The sequence below is a fragment of the Lissotriton helveticus genome, chromosome 11 (genome assembly GCF_964261635.1).
Source record: "Lissotriton helveticus chromosome 11, aLisHel1.1, whole genome shotgun sequence".
Taxonomy (NCBI): domain Eukaryota; kingdom Metazoa; phylum Chordata; class Amphibia; order Caudata; family Salamandridae; genus Lissotriton; species Lissotriton helveticus.
The window spans coordinates 828,960,930-828,975,055 of NC_136072.1; positions in this window are offsets into that span (position 1 = coordinate 828,960,930).

A 14,126-nucleotide genomic window follows, 5' to 3' on the forward strand; every position below is an offset into this window, starting at 1 on the left:
AGTAAAGCAGGAAGGGCAAAGGGGGGCCTGGCTATATATATTTCACTAGATCTTAAAGGAAAGCCAAGACACATTAATTTTACCTCAACTAACTGTTTAGCGGTAGAATTAACTCTGCCAAACTCCTCTACCATAGTATTAGTTAATTTTTATAATTCACCTGTCAGTCAAACTGTTAACGAGCATTTGGCAACTTTAGAGGAATTCCTGTCTACCCACAGTGAGAATAGTACATGTGGGTATGAGATGATCCTTATAGGAGATTTTAACATTCATCCCTGCCAAGAGGATTGCCACTTGGAACAAGAGGATCTCTTTTCTTATTCCCCCCCCACCACATTTTGAACACACATCACGTGGACAGACGTTGGAATTGATCTTAGCCACTTTTAATTTGTTTGAGTCGTCTTGTTGCCCTATAGGCCCGAGGGCACCGACATATGTAGGCAATAGCACGGGCACAATCATAGATTATGTTTTTTTATCGTCTAGTCTCTTACCCGAAGTTACTAATTACAAGGTAGAGACCACAGCTTTTAGTGATCACAATCCTGTGATTTTAGAGATTATATCTCAAGGAGTCTTGGGAAAAAGAAAGGCTGACACTTTATGTGCGACAAATTTAGTCTTAAAAGACCAGAGTCGAAGATTAAAATGGGATCAAGTGACCCCTATTGCCTTTTTACAGGAAACCCTGGCAAAGGTAGAGGGGGAGGTCGCAATTTGTCTGGATAATAAGAACCCTGGCCCTAACCTGATTGCGGCCTTTGATGCCATTTGCCGTCAGGTTAATTTAGACCTAACTGTAAAGATAAAGGCTGATAGGACCAGGGGCCCCAGATGGTTCGATTCAAACTGCTCTAAGGCTCACTTAATTCTCTTAAAGGCTTTAAAATACAAACCAAGAGACAAAGCACAGATAGCTTTGTTGAGGAAGCAATATAATCAAGCTATCAGGCTTAGGAAATCTGAGATAAAAAATGATGCCTGGAGTGAATTATTATTGCCTGAAACACAACGAGATAGCGCTAAATTTTGGGCAATAATAAATCACCCATATTTTGCTGGAAAAGATAACCAGAGAGCAGATTGCATCATACCAGATGATCAATGGGTGACACACTTTAGTAAAATCTATAGTCACCCTGACATCCTTTCAGATTGCGAGACGCTATCTTCGCAACCATCAATGACTACAATCTCTCCTTTCACCCCTGAGGAGGTTAGGAAAGCGATTGATGATACACTCTGCAAAAAGGCACCAGGGCCCGATGGGGTCCCTGCAGATTTTTTCAAAAGTGCCCCAGTATTTAGTACCAAGATCCTTACAAATATTTTTAATGTTACTAGGGACCTTATTTTTCCTGTTAGTTGGACAAAGTCTACCATAGTACCTATTTTTAAAAAAGGACAAAGGACAGACCCGGCCTGTTATAGGCCTATATCCCTTATAGATTCAAGCGTTAAAATCTTAGGTAGAGTCCTTTTAGGCAGACTGATCCAGCTGATAGAGGGGAATGGCATTTTATCAAACGTACAATATGGTTTCAGAGCTAAAAGGGGCACCTTAGATCAATGCTTAAACCTGGAACTAATTCTAAATAAATATGTAGTTGCCAAGGGGGGCTCTCTGTACATGGCCTTTATGGATCTCTCTTCAGCTTTTGACCTGGTCAACAGGGGTAAGCTGTGGAGGATCCTCTTGGCCGTGGGCATTGACCCTCCCTTGTTCAATTACTTATCAGAATTACATAGAGAGCTTAAGACATCGGTCAGAGTGACCAGGGAAGGAAGATGCACTTGCCATTTCAACTCAGAGAGGGGGGTTAGGCAAGGATGTATCCTTGCCCCCCTCCTCTTCACTCTTTATATAAACGATCTGGAGAAAGTTATGGCTGCATCTCACATTGACATTCCACGTGCAGGTGAGACAAAGTTACCTGTCCTCCTTTACGCGGACGATGCAGTCCTATTAGCACGTTCTGGAGTGGCTTTAAATAAACTCCTCTCATCCTTCGGAGATTTCATGACCTCGTTGAACATGAAAACTAACACAGAGAAATCCCATGTGATGATTGCTGGAGCAGCAGGTAGGAAAAGAAAGACTAAAACTTTTTATTGTACAGGGAAAGAGGTTAGGAGAGTCTCATCTTTTCCATATTTAGGTGTGACCTTTGATGAAAAGGGCACTTGGGGCCCCCAGCACTCCGTTAAAAGCAACGCTGTCGCTAGAGCGGCCGCAGGGTTGCTCGGTTTTGCTAAGAAATTAGGTGCCCGCCCCATGGAAAGCATCATCAAAGTCTACAAGGCAAAATGCGTGTCCATTGCCCTGTACGGCTCTGCCATTTGGGGGTACACTAGCCATGATAAAATTCAGAAAGTAGAAAATAAATTCTTGAGATCTCTGCTTTCAGTCCCCCAATCGACACCTACTTATATATTGCATGCAGAGCTAGGTTTGGGCTACATAACGGACTCTTTAAAATTAGCCCCTGTTATTGGATGGATGAAAACCTGGCTCAATCAGGAGCTCACATTAAATCACATTATCTTAAAAGATTGTTTAGCCCTGGATAGAGCCTTAGATATTCCGTGGATTAAATTTGTACAAACACAGTTGACTCTTGCCGGTCGTCCGGAGCTTTTTTCTTCCTCAGACCTAATAACTCAAGATGATCTCAAAATTGTAAAAAATACCTTGACTGAGTTATATGTCTTGGAGAGGGAAGCTACAGAGTTAAGTAAACCCACGGTAAGGAAACATTGTATGCTGAAATCTGGCCCAGGAATAGAACCATACCTCTTCCTGGTAACTAAACCATACCATCGTTTCCTTTTAACGCGATTCCGTCTTGACCTGATCCATCTTATTTTAGGTAATTATAAAACCTGGAGTAGACCTGGTGATGCCGATCCATGCGATTGTGACCACTTTTCTATTCAGGACACGACACACCTCATTATGTTCTGTGAACATTATATTGATATTAGGAAAAAATATCTGTTCCCAATCCTGCGTAATCAAGGTTTTATTCAGGTTAAACCAGCCCTGATATTTTTGCAACTCCTTCCCAATGCTGAAGTAGCTTTTCACGTGGCTAGCTTTTTAGTTGCTGGTGCACGGATAAATAAGAATCGCACTAGAGCTAGGCACCTTACTGATCACTGAATAATGTCTCCTATTTTAAAGTTTAAAATTTTTTCTTTGTCTCCCGGAGGGTCCCTCTTTTTAATATTTTTTAACACTTTTAATATATTTCGTGTGTATACTGTGATTTTAAAATGGTTTTTTAATACATACCTTTTTAAACATGTTGATTATGTAAATTGTGTATGTATTTGTGCTGATGAATTGCTATGTACTTATGCTCGTTCTTTTATGATTTTTAATAATCGAATAAAGATAATTTGACTGACTGACTGACACTACCAACTACACAAAATCAACCACCAGCAAGTGCTCCCTTAGACAAAGCTCCCCCAGTAAACTTATCTCCTAGACCATCTGCATCTTTAATTCCACAGCCCGACCTCATACAAAGGCACTCCAACAAACCAGAACGAACAAAATCAAGATGGACTAAACCAGCAAACCTCCCCCCGGAGGCAGCACCATTCGTAGTTATCCTAACAGGGGTCCCAGAACTAAGCAATAACACAGACGAACCAACCTGGTCCTTGCTAAACAAAACCCGGCACTGGTTGAATACCAATAGACCCAACCATCCTAACAACATCACCAGGATTACTACGGTTAGAAGGGTCCCATGGATAGGTCACCAACCAAAAACTATCCCTGGTGACTGCATAATAGTCAATCTTGTAAATCCCCGTGCAGTGGATTATATATGCTCCTGGGATTCACTGGAAGGTAGCGGTGGAATAAACACTAAACGCCTATCCTTTTTCTATCCCCAACAAGGTCACCGGGCTGAGGACCATAATTGGTCATCAAACTGGTCCTGGAATCAGCACGATCAAAGAAGCAGGAACCAAGGTGATTGGGGCTTTGGTAACAATCAAAGGAGCAGATTCCGAGGAGAATGGGGGTATGACCAAAATGATCGAGACGATTGGAACATCTACGGTAGCAGGGCACAGCAAATACCACAGAGGGAACAATGGGCCGGAATACCAACCTTTAACTCCTACAGTTGCTTGGAGATGGTCGACTGACCACCACCACAGATCTTAGCTAGTCTTTCCTCAAGTAAACCATCCGATAAAGAACATTACACCCAAAGAATCAGTACAAACGAAACAACTAAGATGGAAAAAACTCGAATCGATGTTAGAACGATACAGGACTCACAACGTCCTTCTAAGGCTAACACGAGATCCTCATCAATATTACAAACTCATCTAAAGCACCAGCTAATACCCTTAAATATGACATCTGATTTACAACCTACTCAATATGAAGAAACAACTCCTCAGATTATGACACCCACCATAATTCCAGAGAACCCCGATAAGAGGGTACTTTTCTGGAATGTAGCGGGATTAGCGACTAAACAAGCAGAAATAAGTTTCCTTGAACTGATAGAATCAAATGACGTTATCTGTCTACAGGAGACATGGCTTAATAACCCAATCCATCTATTGGGATACAAAACGTTCTTCTCCCAAGCAATAAGATCAAATTCAGGGAGAAGCAAAGGAGGACTAACAGTATATATTTCTAACCTCTGGCCATGTCATGAAACAACTCCCACAATACTACATCAAAATTATCAGATTATCAATCTTCAGGGAAACAATTGTGAGGTCTATACCATCATTAATTTCTATAATAACATGAATACGACGGAGTGGTCTAAGACCCTAAATGAAATTTTGAACCAGACCAATGATCCTAAAATAAAGTATGCTAAGGTTTCTCATACAATAATCTGGGGAGGAGATTTTAACCTTCACATATGCAATGAAAACAACACCTTCATCTGTGGGACTCCTGATGAACATGGAAATTGTCTTACCCACTTCTCCCACACCATTGAAGGTAACAATATGCAAGCTATCATGGCCGAATTAGATATGGGGTTTGCCAATCTGTTAAAATACCCCATGACTCAATTCACTCCCACCTTTCACGGAAGAGGTCTCGAAACTTTGATTGACTATATATTAATATCTAGTAACAAAGCCACACGTATTAAGACCTTTGAGGTGCTCAACAACGTACTTAGGATCACTTCCCATTAAGACTAACGTACCAAGAACTGATTCACCGAAAGAACAAAGATAAGGTGAATTTCGGAATGCTCAATCAGGAAGCACTAACACTGGACAGACTAAATGGGTTTACCCTCAAATGGAGCACAATGGATCAAGAAGTTGTCAGTAAAAGAATAATTACTGCATGTAAAAACCAAATAGACCGGTGTCTAAACCCTTCAACAGCCCCAAAAGAGATTATGACCAATTATGAAGAAATCTTGCTGAACATAAGAAATGAACTAACTAAACCCTACAAACCTAATAAGGCCACTAGAACAGGATGGTTTGACACAGAATGCACTAAAGCATATTCCGAACTAAAGAAGGCCTTAACGAAAAAAGACAGAAACAGACAAGAGGTAACTTACTTACGAAAATCTACAAACTAGCAATCAGGAAAAGAAAAATGGACCTGAAAGCAAATCTCTGGATACAACTATTAAAAAGCAGCTCTTTAAAAGACAGCGCAGAGTTCTGGGAGATAGTAAAAAATCCCTTCCTAAAAGATAACAATAACGAGCCCTCCCTGGACGTAGCAATAAATGCACAGGATTGGGTGCAACATTTTTCAGGAGTATTTGGAGAGGATAAATCTGCAGATTTAACTGTTCAGGGATCTCTTCCGCCTGTGAATTATCCAATAGCTATTCACTTTACACTGAATGAAACAACAAAAGCCTTAAAATCGGCCAAAACAGGCAAAGCACCAGGACCTGACTCAGTCCCAATGGATTTTTATAAACTTTTACCTGATCTTTGGTCTCCTCTCCTTAACAAGGTACTAAATGTGGCAAAGAACACTAACCTCCCCGACTCTTGGTCCACCTCGATACTCGTCCCTATTTTCAAGAAAGACAATAGGGACAGTCCTTCCTGTTACCGCCCAATCTCCCTCCTGGATTCGATCGGAAAGATGGCGGGGCACATACTTCTCGATCGTCTCCAGGAGTGGTCAAAAGAACACGGTGCGCTTTCAGACCTGCAATATGGTTTCAGGGCCGGACTGAGTACTGTGGATCAAGTGCTAAATTTAACATTACTGGCCGGAAAATACGTCAATGTAAAGAGTTCCTGTTTACACATGGTCTACATCGACCTCACAGGAGCTTTTGACTGTGTCCAACACTCCAAACTTTGGAGAATAATGCTGCAAATGGGGATTGAACCACCAATTGTTGACTTTCTCCGCGAATTATATACTGGAGCCACCGGTAAGGTTAGATTTGGGACAGGTGGACAATTGACAGACAGTTTTCCCATACAAAAGGGGGTCAGACAAGGGTGCGTACTGGCCCCCTTCTTATTCAGACTCTATACCAATGGCCTCGAGAGTGCAATGCTAAAGGACGTAAAAGATCTCCCTGAAGTAGGTCGTCGGCAGATTCCTGCATTATTATACGCCGACGACGCGGTAATTCTTGCTCAAACCCCTGTCCAACTTCAACGGGCTCTAAACAACTATAGTACCTTTATGACCAGCTTAAATTTGAAAATTAACATCAAAAAAACGTACGTGATGCATGCAGGTACCAAGGGGAAAAAAGTAAAGACTATATACGTGGACAATGTACCCCTTGCAAGAACAAAAACGTACCCCTACCTAGGCATCACTATGGACGAGGCCTTCAATTGGAAAGATGCAGTAAACTCCCGAAAATTGTCCCTCATAAGAACTATTGGGGCATTAAAAGCTTTCTCCCTTCGTCTCGGAAAAAGGCCCCCGACCGAAATGATTAAGATCTATAATGCTAAATGCATAAGCACTGCCACCTTTGGAACAGGGGTATGGTGAACGACAAACGTCGAGCAACTGCAAAAAATCGAAAATTCCTTTTTCAGATTTCTACTGGCTGTCCCGAAAAGTACAACAACGTACGGATGTCATCTCGAACTCGGGGTTGAATTTATTAGTGACATTATTAAAATTCAACCAATCATGTTATGGCGCAGAATATGGGCCACGGATGAGTGTCACCTCACAAGAACAATAATCCAGGACTGTTTGAAATTAGACAACAGGAGAAAGATAAAATGGTTGGCCTACGTGGAATCCTTTTTTACAGATATTGGTTTCCGGAGGTTCTTCGACGATCCATTTTCAGTTGCAGACATATTAAAAAAAGAACTTAAAACAATTTGCATGTCGCATTTATCCCAACTTCGGCTAATGACAGAAATAGGGAAGCCATCAGTCCAGCATTGTCTAATGATTCAGCTGGTCCCTACCATCCAACCCTACCTGCAGTTTGATTTAACTCAACATGAAAAATTTCTTCTTACACGTCTTAGGTTTAATTTATATCACTATTTGGTTTTGTTTCCCAAACAAAACGATTGGACACATAATATTTCACTATGCCCTTGTGACTCAATGTCATCCCAGTCCACTATCCATGTCTTATTTTTTTGCAAATTTTACATATCATTACGCAAACGATGGATAATACCAGTACTTAAAGTTCTAAAAATCCGCAGATGCCGCCCTGCTTACTTGGCACTACAATTTCTGGAAAATTACCTGATGACTAAATCGGTCGCACAATACCTTAAACTTTGTATCAGACATAGACTGAACTTATGATCACAGATGGAGTACTTTATTCCTTTTATATGTATCGTTTGATTTAAAATGAATGCATTTTAAAACATTTATCGTACTTTTATGTACTTTTATGGTTTTTCAAAGAAAAAGGAAACCGAATAAAGATGATTTGATTTGATTGATTTGAGTTTCAGTTGTGATGCCCAGCGAGTAGCAAATAGACCTACTTCATGAATATTAATGAGGTAGGTCTTGGCTTGCCACCCACTGGGAATTGCTAAATTCACAGGGATGGTATCATGCTGGGGTCAGCAGACCACAATGTCTGTGGTTGCTTTTATTTTTATTTTTATTTATTTATTTTTTTTAATTTAAAAACTTTTATTGGCATACAAAAAAACCATACAAAAATATATATATACAGTGGTGCGTACAATAGCGGTTCTTTCTATAACAGTCCATTTGTGGATGCGCGCGCTTGTCGTTTGTTTTCCCTCCATAACAAGAAGGGGAGGAAGAGGAAAAAGAAGAGAAAGAGGGGGAGAGAGGGGGGGGTTACTGGGGTTTCCTCAGGTGGTCATCGAGTGGGCGCCACATGTGTAGCTTGGCGTTGTGTTCTTTCGAGAAGTTGCCTGTGATGTTGTCTGCTCCTCTCAGGAAGGTGACCCAATTAATCCATGTTTTAAAGTTTGCTTTGGCTGTGTTCTTCCAGTTCGTTAGGATTATTTTAAGGGCTGCTGTGAGGAGTAGGTCTAGGAGTTCTCTCTCTTCTCTACTTTTTAGGTTCGCTGTTAGGTGTTCCGTAGCCAGGCTCACGAAGCTGATTGTTAGGTCGGTTTTGAGCATATCGTTCAGGAAGGTGTTGATTTGTGTCCAGAACCTCTTGACTTTCACGCAGGTGAAGATGAGGTGTTCGAGGGTACCTTCTTCTTTCTGGCAGTTCCAGCATTGGTCTGATTCTGCGATGCCGACCTTGTGGAGCTTGGATGGCGTCCAGTAGGCCTTGTGGAGTAGCCAATATTTTGTTTGCGCTAGTTGTGGGGTGACTTTGTTTGTTGACGCTGAGCTCCACATCTTTGCTCGTTCTATTTCATTCAGTTGCCTGCCCAGGAGCGTCTCCCATGTATTAGTGGCTGTCTTGTTCTGCGCCAGCGTGGATGGGCTCAGGAGCTTGTAGATCTTTGCAGTTTGGTGACCTGCTGAGTTGAGGAGCTGCAGGTTTTTGATGATGCCTGGCTCTCCTCTGCGTAAGTTAGCTTTCGTTATTGCTGTCTTGATCTTTAGGAAGTTGTAGAGCTCTTGGTTTGGGAGGTCATGTAGCTGCTGTAGGTTCTGAAACGTCAGTGGTCCTTGCTTGGTTTCTGTCTGGCTGGGGATGCTGATGCCTTTTTCGATCCATGTGTCATTATGCAATGTCGCTCCCTGGTAGGTCCCTTTTGTGTTGAAACAGATGGATTCCCATGCTGTGCTTTTCAGCTTCTGCGCCATGCGCCTGTCCACTTTCATCAGTGCCTCCCTCGTGTGTTTTAGTATGGCGTTGGCTTTTAGTGGGTGCCGGTTCGCTGTTAGGAGGGCTATTGGCTTGAGCCCTCCTAGGATGTCTTGTTCGACCTCTAGCCATACTGGTTTGTATGTTTGTGTGGCATCTATCCAGGCGATACCCTGTCTCGCCAAACATGCCGTTTGGTATGTCTTGAAGTTCGCCAGGTTGAGGCCTCCAAGGTCCCTTGCCAATCTTAGTTTTTGTAGGCTTATCCTTGGTTTTTTGTTTTTCCATAGAAAGATGTTTATGAGTTGGTCTAGTTTTTTGTGGAATGTCTCTGTCATTAGGAGTGGTAACATTGTTAGCGTGTAGTTTATCGCCGGTGTTATCATCATTTTGATGGTTTCAATTCGTCCCCACCAGCTTATGTACTTTGGTGACCACAGCTCCAGCCTTTCTTTTATCTTTTTCAGCGTGAGGTCCTCGTTGTGTTGTAGCGTTGATGTAAGGTCTCTTCCAAAGTGGAGACCTAGATATTTTAGTGGTTTCGTCTGCAATGCCAGTCCGGATTCGCCTAGGACCTCTCTTGTGGTGTGGACATTCATTGGCTTGCACTCCGATTTCTCCTTGTTGAGTTTGTAGCCTGAGGCTTCTGCGTATTCTCCTATTGTGGCCATCAGCGCTTTTATTGACGTGGAGGGGTTTGCTGTTGTGATTAGGATGTCGTCTGCGTAAGCCGCTAGTTTGACGGTCTTCTTCTTGAGCTTGACGCCTGTTATATCTGTGTTGTCCCTGATTCTGGCTAGCAGGGGTTCTAGAGCGAGCAGGAAGAGTCCGGGGGAGAGGGGGCATCCTTGTCTGGTGCCTCTTCCCAGCGTGAGCGTTTCGGATGCACTCCCGTTTACCACTATTTTTGCTCTCGGTTTGTTGTAGAGGGCCATGACCATTGCCGTGTACTTCCCCCCCAGGCCGAAACTTCCCATGCAGTTTCTCAAGAAGGGCCACGAAACTCTGTCGAAGGCCTTCTCCGCATCCAGCGCTATCATGACTGCCTGTTCATTGCTACTTGCTGTGTGGTTGATTAGATGGCACAGTAGCCTTGTGTTGTCCTGCGATAGTCTGTTTTTAATGTATCCCACTTGTGAGGTATGGATGATGTCTGGCAGAATCCTGTTTAATCTATTGGCTAAGACCTTCGCGTAGATTTTGCAGTCGACATTTATTAGCGATATTGGTCTGTAGTTCTGGGGATATTGTGGGTCTTTCCCCTCCTTGGGGATTATGGTGATGTTGGCCTCGCACATGGACTCCGTCATCTTCCCGTTCTGGATGCATGTCGAGTACGTTTGTGCCATTAGCGTTTTAATGTGTTCGCTGAAAGTTTTGTAGAATGCTGCGGAGTATCCATCCGGTCCTGGCGCTTTGTTCTGTTTCAGTTGGCTTATGGCTGTTCCAATCTCTTCTTCCGATATGTCGGCTTCAAGCGACTCCCTCTCCGCCTCCTTGAGTTTCGGCAGGTTAGTGTTATTGAGCAGATCTAGTCCTGCATCTTTGCTCAGGGTTTGATCCTCTGTGTACAGCTCTTGGTAGAATTGTCTGAAGACTTCTAGTATTCCTTTGTTCGTTGTTTGAGACTTGTTCGTTCGATCTGTTATTGCTGCTATCGTGTGCTGCCTCTGTTTCGCCTTTAAGTAGGACGCCAGCTGTTTCCCTGCTTTGTTTGCTGCGCATAGGTTTACTGACTTGAACTTCGTTAGCCAGGATCCCGCCCTCTCGCTTAAGATCTTGTTCAGTTCGTATTTCTTTTCTGTGAGCAGGGTGAGCATGTTCTTGTCCGTTATGTTTGCGCAGTGACCTCTCTCCAGTGCTATCTCCTCCTCGAGCTCAAGGATTTTCTTGTTTCTGCCTCTGTTCATCCTGGATTTGATGTTTATCAGTTTCCCCCTTAGTGTTGCTTTGAGGGCGTCCCATACGGTGTCTTTCCCTACTTCGCCATTGTCGTTGTGTTCGAGGTATTCTTTAATTGTGGCTTCAATTTCTTTAACGTTCTCTCTGTTCTGGAGGATGTCGTCATTAAGCCTCCATCTCCTCGTTGGGTTTTCGTTGTGTTTGCCGCTTAGAGTGAGTGTTATGTGAGCGTGGTCCGAGATGGTGATTGGAGCTATCTCCGTTTCTTCTATGAGGTGCGTGTGTGTGTTGGACATCAGTATGTAGTCAATCCTGCTGTAGGAGTTGTGTGGGTGTGAGTAGAATGTGTACTCGCGCGCTGTCGGATGTTGGAGCCTCCATGGGTCTGCTAGATGCTGTTTGACGCATAGGTCTTTCAGGGTGTTGTTGTTGTTGCAAGGAGGCAGGATACCTAAGTCCGGAGCTCCCGACCCCCAAGTTTGAACGAACGGCGCGCATCCAAGTCTAACGCGAGAGAAACGGAGCCAAAAATAACGAGGGTGTGTAGGAACCGAACAGGCACCCCACGAGAGGCTCAACGGCTCAAAAGGGCAAAGAACAAAGCGACGGCGGGGAAGAAGGTGATCGAGGCAGGGGAGAGAGGAGCGACCCCAAGATGGCGGCGTGACTAAAGAAGACCCGGGAGGATAGCACGGCCGTGCAAGCGACAGGCAGAGCCAGACCAACCGCAGCATCCAAGCGCCCCAGCCCCCCGTATCAACTATCTCAGGAAGGAGGAGAGAGAAGCAGGTCATTACGAGCGACTGGAGGCAATCAGCCCAGAAGTGGCAGAAGAAGCAACAGCCAACTCAGCATAACCACTGGGAGGCAGTAACCAAGTAAGCGAGCCCCGGCGATAGATAGCTTAACGAACAGCGCAAGCAGGCAGCCAGGTCGGCGCGCAGCAAACGAGCTGGCCGGAAGCACAAATCGCCATTTCGGTGAAGGCTGAGAACTAAGGGGCAGCCATCTTGGCATAGCACAGGCAGCTGTGGCAAAGAAGCCAGCCAACAACGCAGCGGCCATCTTTGTAGAGGGGGAAGAAGCACGGGGTGGCCATCTTGCTGCAGCATCTCGCTGAAGCGGCAGCGGAACGGCGGAGAACCAGCTTAAGCAATACGGACGGAGGCGGCAATAAGGAGCAGAGCACAAGCTTGCAAGGCGGCATAGACAAGCCGCGAGCTCAGACAACAACGTCGTGGGACAGCTGATAATAAGGCGGCCATCCTTGTAAAGAGGGGAGAAGCACGGGGCGGCCAACAACGCAGCGGCCATCTTTGTAAAGGGGGAAGAAGCACGGGGCGGCCATCTTGCTGCAGCAACTTGTCGCAGCAGTAAGCGGAAGGCGGAGAACCAGCTTAAGCGACAAGGACGAGAGTGGGAACGCAGACGGAGATAAGCCATCTAGATGCTGCAATAAGGCGCAGAGCACGAACTTGGAAGGCGGCATACACAAGCCGTGAGCTCGGTCAACAACGTCGAGGAACAGCCGATAATACGGCGGCCATCTTAGGATAGAAGAGAAGCACTAGGCTGCCATCTTGATGGTACGGCAAACGGCAAAGTGAGAAACAAGCAAGCATACAAAGCGACACGCACAAGCGGGGGAGCTCAGACAGACAACGTCGAGTGGCGGAACGGAAACACAAACAAAAAGACGCCAAAGACAAGAACGGAACGGAAACAGCAAGAGACGCAGAAGGCCAAGCATAACAAGCATCTGACTAAGGAAATAGGAGGCGCAAGTAGCCACCCCGAGGTGGACAGGGCTGCAAGCACACACGGGGACAAGGGGTGGAAGGGGAGGCCCAGAGAGCCGTGGGAGCATCAACCCATAGCCAGGCCCCACACCCCCCCCCCCCAGCGAAACGCGCAACAAATAAAGCGGCGGAAGAGGCAAAGCCACCAGAGCAAGGGCAAGAAGACGAGAGGTAACACCGCAAGAGGCTGGCGGAGTATAGGACAAAAACCAGAGTGGTCAAGTGGCCACCCAGGTTCAGAGACAACCCCCTAACGGCGACAAACACCCTGAGGAACAAGGAAGGGAAGGGGGAAAACAAAGCCGCAAAAAGACAGCCGCCAACAGAAGGGAAACCCAAGACCAACCAGGCCAAAGGGGGAACCGAAGCCATGGCAGGCAGAGACGGGAAACAAGGCACAAACGACTTGAAAAAAAGCAAGAATGAGACTCCACCTTCTCCGAGCAAGGAGCGCGACAGCCAAGGGGGTGGCACAATCACGCTAGACACGCTCCTGAAGAAAATAACAGAAGGGAACGAGCTGGCAAAAGCCACGAAAAAGACAGTAGACAGCATCCAGATGGAGTTGATAGCGATCAGAGCCGAGCAAAGCAGAGCCAATGGCAGACTAGAAGAGGTAGAGAAAAGGATAGGCATGCTGGAAGACAATGCCAACATAACACATAAGGACCTGGGGCTGGTGATAAAGAGAACAACGGCACTACAAAAGGCCATGGCGGAGCAAGAGGACAGGAGCCGCAAGGGGAACATAAGACTCTTGGGAGTGCCCGAGGAGGAGGAAGACACACCGGGGGCATGCGCCCTGATGCTGGAGTCTTTAATACCCAAAATCACCGGACTCAGCTTCGACAAACCGCTTGAAATCACCAAAGCGTATCGCATACCGGCCAGGAAGCAAGCAAACAGCAACGCCCCTAGACCCATAATATGCAAACCCCTAAGAGAAAATCAAACAGATGCGATCTTTGCGGTAGCCAGGAAGGGCCGTCCGATGCTGATAAACGGAAGCAAAGTAACAATCACCCAAGACTTCTCCAAACTGACAGTCGAGGCGAGGAAAGGCTTCCTAGCCCAAAGGGACCATCTGCGGAAAAAGAACATTGCATTCACATTTGCAGGCCCGTCCAAGATGAAAGTGACAGATAGGCACGGAAGCAGAATATTCGATGACCCC